Consider the following 13614-nt stretch of genomic DNA (forward strand, 5'->3'; position numbering starts at 1 on the left):
GCTATGTATTGTATTGCTATGTATTGAATTGCTATGTATTGCTATGTAATGTATTGTATTGCTATGTATTGCTATTTATTGTATTGCTATGTAATGTATTGCTATGCATTGTATTGCTATGTATTGTATTGCTATGTATTATATTGCTATGTATTGAATTGCTATGTATTGCTATGTAATGTATTGTATTGCTATGTATTGTATTGCTATGTATTGCTATGTATTGTATTGCTATGTATTATATTGCTATGTATTGAATTGCTACGTATTGCTATGTAATGTATTGTATTGCTATGTATTGCTATTTATTGTATTGCTATGTAATGTATTGCTATGCATTGTATTGCTATGTATTGTATTGCTATGTATTATATTGCTATGTATTGAATTGCTATGTATTGCTATGTAATGTATTGTATTGCTATGTATTGCTATGTATTGTATTGCTATGTAATGTATTGCTATGTATTCTATTGCTATGTATTGCTATGTAATGTATTGCTATGTATTGTATTGCTATGAATTCCTATGTATTGTATTGTAATGTATTGCCATCTATTGTATTGTATTGCTATGTATTGTGTTTCTATGTATTGTATTGCTATGTATTGTATTGTAATGTATTGCTACGTATTGTATTGCTACGTATTGTATTGCTATGTATTGTATTGATATGTATTGTATTGCTATGTATTGTGTTGCTATGTATTGTATTGCTATGTATTGTATTGTAATGTATTGCTACGTATTGTATTGCTACGTATTGTATTGCTACTTATTGTATTGCTATGTATTGCTAAGTATTGTATTGCTATGTAATGTATTGCTATGTAATGTATTGTATTGCTATGTACTGTATTGCTATGTATTGTATTGCTATGTAATGTATTTCTATGTATTGTATTGCTATGTATTGTATTGTATTGCATTGTATTGTATTGCTATGTATTGTATTGCTATGTATTGCTATGTATTGTATTGCTATGTATTGTATTGCTATGTATTGTATTGTATTTCTATGTAATGTATTAATATGTATTGTATTGCTATGAATTGTATTGCTATGTACTGTATTGTATTGCTATGTATTGTATTGCTATGTATTGTATTGCTATGTATTGCTATGTATTGTATTGCTATGTAATGTATTTCTATGTATTGTATTGCTATGTATTGTATTACTATGTATTGTATTGCTATGTAATGTATTTCTATGTATTGTATTGCTATGTATTGTATTGCTATGTATTGTATTGTATTGCTATGTATTGTATTGCTATGTATTGTATTGCTATTTATTGCTATGTATTGTATTGCTATGTATTGTATTGCTATGTATTTCTATGTATTGTATTGCTATGTATTGTATTGCTATGTATTGTATTGCTATGTATTGTATTGCTATGTATTTCTATGTATTGTATTGCTATGTATTGTATTGCTATGTATTGTATTGCTATGTATTGTATTGCTATGTATTGCTATGAATTGTATTGCTATGTATTGTATTGCTATGTATTGTATTGCTATGTATTGTATTGTATTGCTATGTATTGTATTGCTATGTATTGTATTGCTATGTATTGCTATGTAATGTATTGCTATGTAATGTATTGCTATGCAATGTATTGCTATGTATTGTAAGTCTATGTATGAGCTATAATATGGGTATGGGTGTTTTGTGTTTATCCTCTCTCCCTGTGTTTATCCTCTCTCCTCTCTCCTTGTGTTTATCCTCTCTCCTCGTGTCTATCCTCTCTCCTCTCTCCCTGTGTCTATACTCTCTCCTCTCTCCATGTGTTTATCCTCTCTCCCTTCTCTTCGTGTCTATCCTCTCTCCTCTCTCCCTGTGTCTATCCTCTCTCCTCTCTCCCTGTGTTTATCCTCTCTCCTCGTGTCTATCCTCTCTCCTCTCTCCCTGTGTCTATCCTCTCTCCTTTCTCCCTGTATTTATCCTCTCTCCCTTCTCCTCGTGTCTATCCTCTCTCCTCTCTCCCTGTATTTATCCTCTCTCCTCTCTCCCTGTATTTATCCTCTCTCCCTGTGTCTATCCTCTCTCCTCTCTCCCTGTATTTATCCTCTCACCTCTCTCCCTGTATTTATCCTCTCTGCCTGTGTCTATCCTCTCTCCTCTCTCCCTGTATTTATCCTCTCTCCTCTCTCCCTGTGTCTATCCTCTCTCCTTTCTCCCTGTATTTATCCTCTCTCCTCTCTCCCTGTATTTATCCTCTCTCCCTGTGTCTATCCTCTCTCCTCTCTCCCTGTATTTATCCTCTCTCCTCTCTCCCTGTGTCTATCCTCTCTCCCCATATTTATCCTCTCTCCCTGCATTTATCCTCTCTCCCTGTGTCTATCCTCTCTCCTTTCTCCCTGTATTTATCCTCTCTCCTCTCTCCCTGTATTTATCCTCTCTCCTCTCTCCCTGCATTTATCCTCTCTCCCTGTGTCTATCCTCTCTCCTTTCTCCCTGTATTTATCCTCTCTCCTCTCTCCCTGTATTTATCCTCTCTCCTCTCTCCCACCCCTATGACCACTCCACCACTGTGAAAACACAATGATTTTAACCCATGGCCCTCTGACTGATCACATCCAGGTGGTCCCCATCATTAGGTCCTGGGGCTGGAGAGATGTGTGTGTTACGGTGATGACTCACAGAGGCCTTCTTCCCACACATTCTCTCTCAGGCAGGTCCAGATGTGTGTGTTGGAGTGAAAGGGGCCCCAGAGTAAAGTATTCACAGGTGTCCTCATCCAATTGCATGTGTTTATATCACTGAGACACACACACACACACACACACACACGCACACGCACACACACACAGAATTTGGCACCGTAAAACCAAGATGGCGCTGCGCTGTATGTTTTCTGTCTTGTGAGCTTCACTTTTTCTGTGCACGGAATGTACGCTCTCTTATTTCTCTTATGATCGACAAGATCTTTTGAACATCAGACGTGTTCCTCCGACCCAATCTACGACCTACCCAAGAGGAAACGCTGATGGGAAAAAAAGAGGCTGGAGGCGTCCTTGTGAAGGCAAAGGGAAAACCACTTCCCTCCAGTCTCTTGATAATAAGATGGATGACCTCTGATCGCAGATTTGCTGTCAACGGGACTCTCGTAGCTGCAACATGTTTTTCTGAAACATATCGGGGTCTTTTCATTAACAACAGATGGTGTGTAGACGCCAGTGTAGTGGAAGTCTCGACCCATTGTTCACCTGTTTTGGAATACCTGATGGTCAAATGCTGACCCGTCTACCTTTTCATCTGTTATCGTGACTGTTGTATACATTCCACCTCAGGACAACAACAAGCTGTCACTCAACGAACTGTACGAGGTTATAAACAAGCAAGAAACCATGTACGCGGAGGCTGCTTTTCTTGTTCCCAGTGATTTTTATTCTGCGTCACTAAGACACGTGATGCCCAACTTCTATCAAAACGTGCCATTCACCACTAGGGGGCGATACATTCACAGACCACTGTTAATCAACCCACAAGCAAGCATACAAAGCCCTCCCTCGTCCCCCCTTTGGAAAATCAGATCATAACTCTATACTACCGGTGGAATCCATTTACACGGGGTGTCAGGGTAGCCTAGTGGTTAGAGCGTTGGACTAGTAACCGGAAAGTTGCAAGTTCAAATCCCCGAGCTGACAAGGTACAAATCCCCCTTACAAATTACAAATGAAGTCCCAGCCATGCCTAACGATGCCTCTCTACCAGATGAACTCAATGCATTCTATGCATCCTTTGGTAAAAACCACACTGATTCATTCACGAGGGCACTCGCTGGCTGGACGATATTCCAGGGCGCGTTCTCAGAGCATATGCAGACCAGATGGCAGACCTCTTCATGGTCATTTTCAGCGTCTCCTTGGTAATCCCAATGTTTCAAGATGACCACCATCATTCCTGTTCCCAAGAACTCTAAGGCTTCATGCCACAATGACTACCACCATGTACCACTCACATCTGTAAACATGAAGTGCTTTGAAAAGCTGGTCATGGTACACATCACCTCCCATCATTCCAGACACACTAGAACCACTCCAATTTGCATACCGCCCCAACCGCCCCCACAGACGATGCGCTCTACACTTCCATTCCCACCTGGACAAGAGGAAGACCTGTGAGAAGGCTGTTCATCGACTCAGTATTCAACACCATAGTGCCCTCTAAGCTCGTCACCAAGCTCAGGACCCTGGGACTTAACACCTCCCTCTGCAACTGGATCCTGGACTTCGACGGGACCTGTACTCAGAGCATGAGCTGACCAACTGGCAAGTGTCTTCACTGACATGTTCAACCTCTCCCTGACCAAGTCTGTAATACCTACATGTTTCAAGCAGACCACCATAGTCCCTGTGCCCAAGGAAGCGAAGGTAACCCACCTAAATGATTACTTCCCTGTAGCACTCACGTCAGTAGCCATGAAGTGCTTTGAAAGGCTGGTCATGGCTCACATCAACACCATTATCCCAGAAACCCTAGACCCTCTCCAATTTGCATACCGCCACAACAGATTCACAGATGATCTCTATTGCACTCCACACTGGCCTTTCCCACCTGGACAAAATAACACCTATATGAGAATGCTATTCATTGACTATAGCTCAGCGTTCAACACTATAGTGCACCTCAAAGCTCATCGCTAAGCTAAGGACCCTGGGACTAAACACCTCCCTCTGCAACTGGATCCGGGTCTTCCTGACGGGCCGCCCCAGGTGGTGGGGGTAGGTCAGCAACACATCTGCCATGCTGATCCTCAACACGGGGGCCCTCAGGGGTGCGTGCTCAGTCCCCTCTTGTACTCCCTGTTCACCCACGACTGCATGGCCAGGCACGACTCCAACACCATCATTAAGTTTGAACATTTTCACACTGAAAATGGAAGAAAGACAGATTGAAATGTGGACAGACTCGATGATCGTGCTGCATTGGATATGCAGCTCAGCTCAGAAACAGAAACAGTTTGTTGCGAACAGAGTGACGGAGATCCAGTCCTTGACCAATCCAGAGTCATGGTCACATATTGAAGGGAAAACTAATCCAGCTGACCTCCCTACAAGAGGACAAACTGTTCGAAATTTGACACAGAGCGAGCTATGGTGGAATGGACCCAGAATTGTGACATCACCCAATCAGTCCGAAGAGACTGATGATAACAAGGTTCCGGAAGAGGTGAATACAGAACTCAAGTCCAGTTGCCAGGTTACTGTACAACTCACAGCAAAAAACACAGACATTACTGAACCTGTGTTGGAGCTTGAAATGTACAGCAAACTGAAAAGAGTGTTCAGTCACCGCCTGGATAAAGAGATTCATAGCCAATGCTCGTACAAACATAAAGATGCAAGGTGAACTGACTGCTGACGAACTGAAATGAAAGATTATTTTTAGTAATAATACTTGTTCACGTTACATTTAACAACTTTAGATTCTACAGAGCAATGCAGATAAGATGCTAGCGAAAAGTCACTTGCACATAACTGGTGCGTTCTCTCTCTACTTCCTGTCGCAAGGCATTCTGGAACTTGCAGTCAAAAGCTTCAATACTAACCAATACAACAGAATATGTATGTAGTTCTCTCAATCTCCAACACATTGTAATACAATTACATATGTAAATAACTGTAAAGAAAATATCTTTAGATACAGCTCAATGAGTTAACTTAAACATTAATATCTTTAGATACAGCTCAATGAGTTAACTTAAACATTAATATCTTTAGATACAGCTCGATGAGTTAACTTAAACATTAATATCTTTAGATACAGCTCGATGAGTTAACTTAAACATTAATATCTTTAGATACAGCTCAATGAGTTAACTTAAACGTTAATATATTTAGATACAGCTCAATGAGTTAACTTAAACATTAATATCTTTAGATACAGCTCAATTAGTTAATTTAAACATTAATATCTTTAGATACAGGTCAATGAGTTAACTTAAACATTAATATCTTTAGATACAGCTCAATGAGTTAACTTAAACATTAATATCTTTAGATACAGCTCAATGAGTTAACTTAAACGTTAATATATTTAGATACAGCTCAATGAGTTAACTTAAACATTAATATCTTTAGATACAGCTCAATGAGTTAACTTAAACATTAACCTTTCTGATCTCCCCATCCCGGATCCGGGTTCGTGAATACAGACTCAAGCTCATTACCATAACGCAACGTTAACTATTCATGAAAATCGCAAATGAAATGAAATAAATATGCTAGCTCTCAAGCTTAGCCTTTTGTTAACAACACTGTCATCTCAGATTTTCAAAATATGCTTCTCAACCATTGCAAAACAAGCATTTGTGTAACAGTATTGATGGCTAACGTAGCATTTAGCATTAGCATTCAGCTGGCAACATTTACACAAAAAAACAGAAAAGCATTCAAAAAAATAATTTACCTTTGAAGAACTTCAGATGTTTTCAATGAGGAGACTCTCAGATAGCAAATGTTCAGTTTTTCCTGAAAGATTATTTGTTTAGGACAAATCGCTCCGTTTTCTGCGTCACGTTTAGCTATGAAAAAACCCCTGTATCCAGGATTGTGTAAATCTATCAGCAAGCTCATTAGCATAACACAACGTTAACTATTTATGAAAATCGCAAATGAAATGAAATAAATATGCCATCTCTCAAGCTTAGCCTTTTGTAAACAACACTGTCATCTCAGATTTTCAAAATATGCTTCTCAACCATAGGAAAACAATCATTTGTGTAAAAGTAGCTAGCTAGAGTTAGCATTTCGCGTTAGCATTTAGCGTTAGCATTAGCGTTAGCATCCAGCACGCAACATTAACAAAAACATAAAAGCCTTCAAATAAAATAATTTACCTTTGAAGAACTTCTGATGTTTTCAATGAGGATACTCTCAGTTAGATAGCAGATGCTCAGTTTTTCCAAAAAGATTCCTTGTGTATTAGAAATAGCTGCGTTTTATACATCACATTTGGCTACCAAAAAAAATCCATAAATTCAGTCCTCAAAACGCAAACTTTTTTCCAAATTAACTCCATAATATCGACTGAAAACATGGCAAACGTTGTTTAGAATCAATCCTCAAGGTGTTTTTCACATATCTCTTCATTGATACATCGTTCTTGGAAACATGCTTTCTCTCCTGAATCCCAGGAGAAAATGCCTGCACCTGAAGATTACGCACAAATTTAGACAAAGGACACCGGGCGGACCTCTGGAAAATGTAGTCTCTTATGGCCAATCTTCCAATGATATGCCTACAAATACGTCACAATGCTGCGAAGACCTTGGGCGAACGACAGAAAGTGTAGGCTCATTCCTTGCGCAATCACAGCCATATAAGGAGAGAATGGAAAACAGAGCTTCAGAAATTCTGCTAATTCCTGGGTGATGCATCATCTTGGTTTCGCCTGTAGAATGAGTTCTGGGGCACTTACAGACAAAATCTTTGCAGATTCTGAAACTTCAGAGTGTTTTCTTTCCAAAACTGTCAAGAATATGCATAGTCGAGCATCTTTTCGTGACAAAATATCGCGCTTAAAACGGGAACGTTTTTTATCCAAAAATGAAATAGCGCCCCTAGAGCTCTAAGAGGTTAACCTATCTTTAGATACAGCTCAATGAGTTAACTTAAACGTTAATATCTTTAGATACAGCTCAATGAGTTAACTTAAACATTAATATCTTTAGATACAGCTCAATGAGTTAACTTAAACATTAATATCTTTAGATACAGCTCGATGAGTTAACGTAAACATTAATATCTTTAGATACAGCTCAATGAGTTAACTTAGACATTAATATCTTTAGATACAGCTCAATGAGTTAACTTAGACATTAATATCTTTAGATACAGCTCAATGAGTTTACTTAGACATTAATATCTTTAGATACAGCTCAATGAGTTAACTTTAACCTTTTACGGCTGCTGTCCCTGTACAGGGATCAACATCAGCGGAAATTCAGAGTGACAACTAATAGTACTCGATAAAACTCAAACTTTCATTAAAACACACATGCAGAGTACTGAATTAAAAGCTACATTTGTTGTGAATCTAGCCAACATGTCAGATTTGTAAAAGAAGCTATTATCTGATAGCATGCAACCCCCGAAATACCCAAACGGGACGTAAACAGAATAATTTGCGTAGCCGGCGCTACACAAAACGCAGAAATAAAATATAAAACATTCATTACCTTTGACGAGCTTCTTTGTTGGCACTCCTATATGTCCCATAAACATCACAATTGGGTATTTTTTCCGATTAAATCCGTCCATGTATACCCAAAATGTCCATTTATATAGCCCGTCTGATCCATGGAAAAGCGCCATTCAAAAACGCTACGTCATTTTTTTAAATTAAAAAAGTTGTATATAACTACTGACCCTGTATATAACTACTGACCCTGTATATAGCTACTGACCCTGTATATAACTACTGACCCTCTATATAACTACTGACCCTGTATATAGCTACTGACCCTGTATATAACTAATGACCCTGTATATAACTACTGACCCTGTATATAACTACTGACCCTGTATATAACTACTGACCCTGTATATAACTACTGACCCTGTATATAACTACAGACCCTGGAACTGACCCTGTATATAGCTACTGACTCTGTATATAACTACTGACCCTGTATATAACTACTGACCCTGTATATAACTACTGACCATGTATATAACTACTGACCCTGTATATAACTACTGACCCTGTATATAACTACTGACCCTGTATATAACTACAGACCCTGGAACTGACCCTGTATATAGCTACTGACCCTGTATATAACTACTGACCCTGTATATAACTACTGACCCTGTATATAACTACTGACCCTGTATATAACTACTGACCCTGTATATAACTACTGACCCTGTATATAACTACTGACCCTGTATATAACTACAGACCCTGGAACTGACCCTGTATATAGCTACTGACCCTGTATATAACTACTGACCCTGTATATAACTACTGACCCTGTATATAACTACTGACCCTGTATATAACTACTGACCCTGTATATAACTACTGACCCTGTATATAGCTACTGACCCTGTATATAACTACTGACCCTGTATATAACTACTGACCCTGTATATAGCTACTGACCCTGTATATAACTACTGACCCTGTATATAACTACTGACCCTGTATATAACTACTGACCCTGTATATAACTACTGACCCTGTATATAACTACAGACCCTGGAACTGACCCTGTATATAGCTACTGACCCTGTATATAACTACTGACCCTGTATATAACTACTGACCCTGTATATAACTACTGACCCTGTATATAACTACTGACCCTGTATATAACTACTGACCCTGTATATAACTACAGACCCTGGAACTGACCCTGTATATAGCTACTGACCCTGTATATAACTACTGACCCTGTATATAACTACTGACCCTGTATATAACTACTGACCCTGTATATAACTACTGACCCTGTATATAACTACTGACCCTGGAACTGACCCTGTATATAGCTACTGACCCTGTATATAACTACTGACCCTGTATATAACTACTGACCCTGTATATAACTACTGACCCTGTATATAACTACTGACCCTGTATATAACTACTGACTCCGTATATAACTACTGGCCCTGTATATAACTACTGGCCCTGTATATAACTACTGACCCTGTATATAACTACTGACCCTGTATATAACTACTGACTCCGTATATAACTACTGACCCTGTATATAGCTACTGACCCATTATATAGTTACTGACCCTGTATATAACTACTGACCCTGTATATAACTACTGACCCTGTATATAACTACTGACCCTGTATATAACTACTGACCCTGTATATAGCTACTGACCCTGTATATAACTACTGACCCTGTATATAACTACTGACCCTGTATATAACTACTGACCCTGTATATAACTACTGACCCTGTATATAACTACTGACCCTGTATATAACTACTGACCCTGTATATAACTACTGACCCTGTATATAACTACAGACCCTGGAACTGACCCTGTATATAGCTACTGACCCTGTATATAACTACTGACCCTGTATATAACTACTGACCCTGTATATAACTACTGACCCTGTATATAGCTACTGACCCTGTATATAACTACTGACCCTGTATATAGCTACTGACCCTGTATATAACTACTGACCCTGTATATAACTACTGACCCTGTATATAACTACTGACCCTGTATATAACTACTGACCCTGTATATAACTACAGACCCTGGAACTGACCCTGTATATAGCTACTGACCCTGTATATAACTACTGACCCTGTATATAACTACTGACCCTGTATATAACTACAGACCCTGGAACTGACCCTGTATATAGCTACTGACCCTGTATATAACTACTGACCCTGTATATAACTACTGACCCTGTATATAACTACTGACCCTGTATATAACTACTGACCCTGTATATAACTACTGACCCTGTATATAACTACTGACCCTGGAACTGACCCTGTATATAGCTACTGACCCTGTATATAACTACTGACCCTGTATATAACTACTGACCCTGTATATAACTACTGACCCTGTATATAACTACTGACCCTGTATATAACTACTGACCATGTATATAACTACTGACCCTGTATATAACTACTGACCCTGTATATAACTACTGACCCTGTATATAACTACTGACTCCGTATATAACTACTGGCCCTGTATATAACTACTGACCCTGTATATAACTACTGACCCTGTATATAACTACTGACCCTGTATATAACTACTGACTCCGTATATAACTACTGACCCTGTATATAGCTACTGACCCTGTATATAGTTACTGACCCTGTATATAACTACTGACCCTGTATATAGCTACTGACCCTGTATATAGCTACTGACCCTGTATATAACTACTGACCCTGTATATAACTACTGACCATGTATATAGCTACTGACCCTGTATATAACTACTGACCCTGTATATAACTACTGACCCTGTATATAACTACTGACCCTGTATATAACTACTGACCATGTATATAACTACTGACCCTGTATATAACTACTGACCCTGTATATAACTACTGACCATGTATATAGCTACTGACCCTGTATATAACTACTGACCCTGTATATAGTTACTGACCCTGTATATAGTTACTGACCCTGTATATAGCTACTGACCCTGTATATAGCTACTGACCCTGTATATAACTACTGACCCTGTATATAACTACTGACTCCGTATATAACTACTGACCCTGTATATAACTACTGACCCTGTACATAACTACTGACCCTGGAGCTGACCCTGTATATAGCTACTGACCCTGTATATAACTACTGACCCTGTATATAACTACTGACCCTGTATATAACTACTGCCCCTGTATATAGTTACTGACCCTGTATATAACTACTGACCCTGTATATAACTACTGACCCTGTATATAGCTACTGACCCTGTACATAACTACTGACCGTGGAACTGCCCCTGTATATAGCTACTGACCCTGTATATAACTACTGACCCTGTATATAACTACTGACCCTGTATATATCTACTGACCCTGTACATAACTACTGAACCTGGAACGGACCCTGTATATAGCTACTGACCCTGTATATAACTACTGACACTGTATATAACTACTGACACTGTATATAACTACTGGCCCTGTATATAACTACTGACCCTGTATATAACTACTGACCCTGTATATAACTACTGACCCTGTATATAGCTACTGACCCTGTACATAACTACTGACCCTGGAACTTACCCTGTATATGACTACTGACCCTGTATATAACTACTGTATATAGTTACTGACCCTGTATATAACTACTGACCCTGTATATAACTACTGACCCTGTATATAACTACTGACCCTCTATATAATTACTGACCCTGTATATAACTACTGACCCTGTACATAACTACTGACCGTGGAACTGCCCCTGTATATAGCTACTGACCCTGTATATAACTACTGACCCTGTATATAACTACTGACCCTGTATATATCTACTGACCCTGTACATAACTACTGAACCTGGAACGGACCCTGTATATAGCTACTGACCCTGTATATATCTACTGACACTGTATATAACTACTGACACTGTATATAACTACTGGCCCTGTATATAACTACTGACCCTGTATATAACTACTGACCCTGTATATAACTACTGACCCTGTATATAGCTACTGACCCTGTACATAACTACTGACCCTGGAACTTACCGTGTATATGACTACTGACCCTGTATATAACTACTGTATATAGTTACTGACCTTGTATATAACTACTGACCCTGTATATTACTACTGACCCTGTATATAACTACTGACCCTGTATATAACTACTGACCCTGTATATAACTACTGACCCTCTATATAGCTACTGACCCTGTATATAACTACTGACCCTGTATATAACTATTGAGCCTGTGTATAAATACTGACCCTGGAACTGACCCTGTATATAACTATTGACCCTGTATATAACTACTGACCCTGTATATAACTACTGACCCTGTATATAACTACTGACCCTGTATATAACTACTGACCCTGTATATAACTACTGACCCTGTATATAACTACTGACCATGTATATAACTACTGACCCTGTATATAACTACTGACCCTGTATATAACTACTGACCATGTATATAGCTACTGACCCTGTATATAACTACTGACCCTGTATATAGTTACTGACCCTGTATATAGTTACTGACCCTGTATATAGCTACTGACCCTGTATATAGCTACTGACCCTGTATATAACTACTGACCCTGTATATAACTACTGACTCCGTATATAACTACTGACCCTGTATATAACTACTGACCCTGTACATAACTACTGACCCTGGAGCTGACCCTGTATATAGCTACTGACCCTGTATATAACTACTGACCCTGTATATAACTACTGACCCTGTATATAACTACTGACCCTGTATATAACTACTGCCCCTGTATATAGTTACTGACCCTGTATATAACTACTGACCCTGTATATAACTACTGACCCTGTATATAGCTACTGACCCTGTACATAACTACTGACCGTGGAACTGCCCCTGTATATAGCTACTGACCCTGTATATAACTACTGACCCTGTATATAACTACTGACCCTGTACATATCTACTGACCCTGTACATAACTACTGAACCTGGAACGGACCCTGTATATAGCTACTGACCCTGTATATAACTACTGACACTGTATATAACTACTGACACTGTATATAACTACTGGCCCTGTATATAACTACTGACCCTGTATATAACTACTGACCCTGTATATAACTACTGACCCTGTATATAGCTACTGACCCTGTACATAACTACTGACCCTGGAACTTACCCTGTATATGACTACTGACCCTGTATATAACTACTGTATATAGTTACTGACCCTGTATATAACTACTGACCCTGTATATAACTACTGACCCTGTATATAACTACTGACCCTGTATATAGCTACTGACCCTGTATATAACTACTGACCCTGTATATAACTACTGACCCTGTATATAACTACTGACCCTGTATATAACTACTGACCCTGTATATAGCTACTGACCCTGT

The 13614-nt window shown here is 38.8% G+C and overlaps 1 long non-coding RNA gene across 2 annotated transcripts in view; it reads right to left on the bottom strand.

Annotated features, from left to right (window-relative positions):
- The window catches only part of LOC149981360 (uncharacterized), an 86055-nt gene extending 78886 nt beyond the window's left edge, over positions 1-7169 (bottom strand). The window contains exons 1-2 of one of the 2 annotated variants that reach the window (XR_016483546.1): positions 6855-7169; positions 6425-6486 (exon numbers count right to left, since the gene is read on the bottom strand). This is a non-coding gene — a long non-coding RNA (uncharacterized LOC149981360). The remainder of the gene's footprint in view (positions 1-6424; positions 6487-6854) is intronic. The other variant, XR_016483547.1, reaches the window with a different exon arrangement.
- Positions 7170-13614: the final 6445 nt, after the last annotated feature.

The sequence above is a fragment of the Oncorhynchus mykiss genome, chromosome 9 (assembly GCF_057628025.1).
Source record: "Oncorhynchus mykiss isolate SJ-2025 chromosome 9, ASM5762802v1, whole genome shotgun sequence".
NCBI classification, from domain to species: Eukaryota; Metazoa; Chordata; class Actinopteri; order Salmoniformes; family Salmonidae; genus Oncorhynchus; species Oncorhynchus mykiss.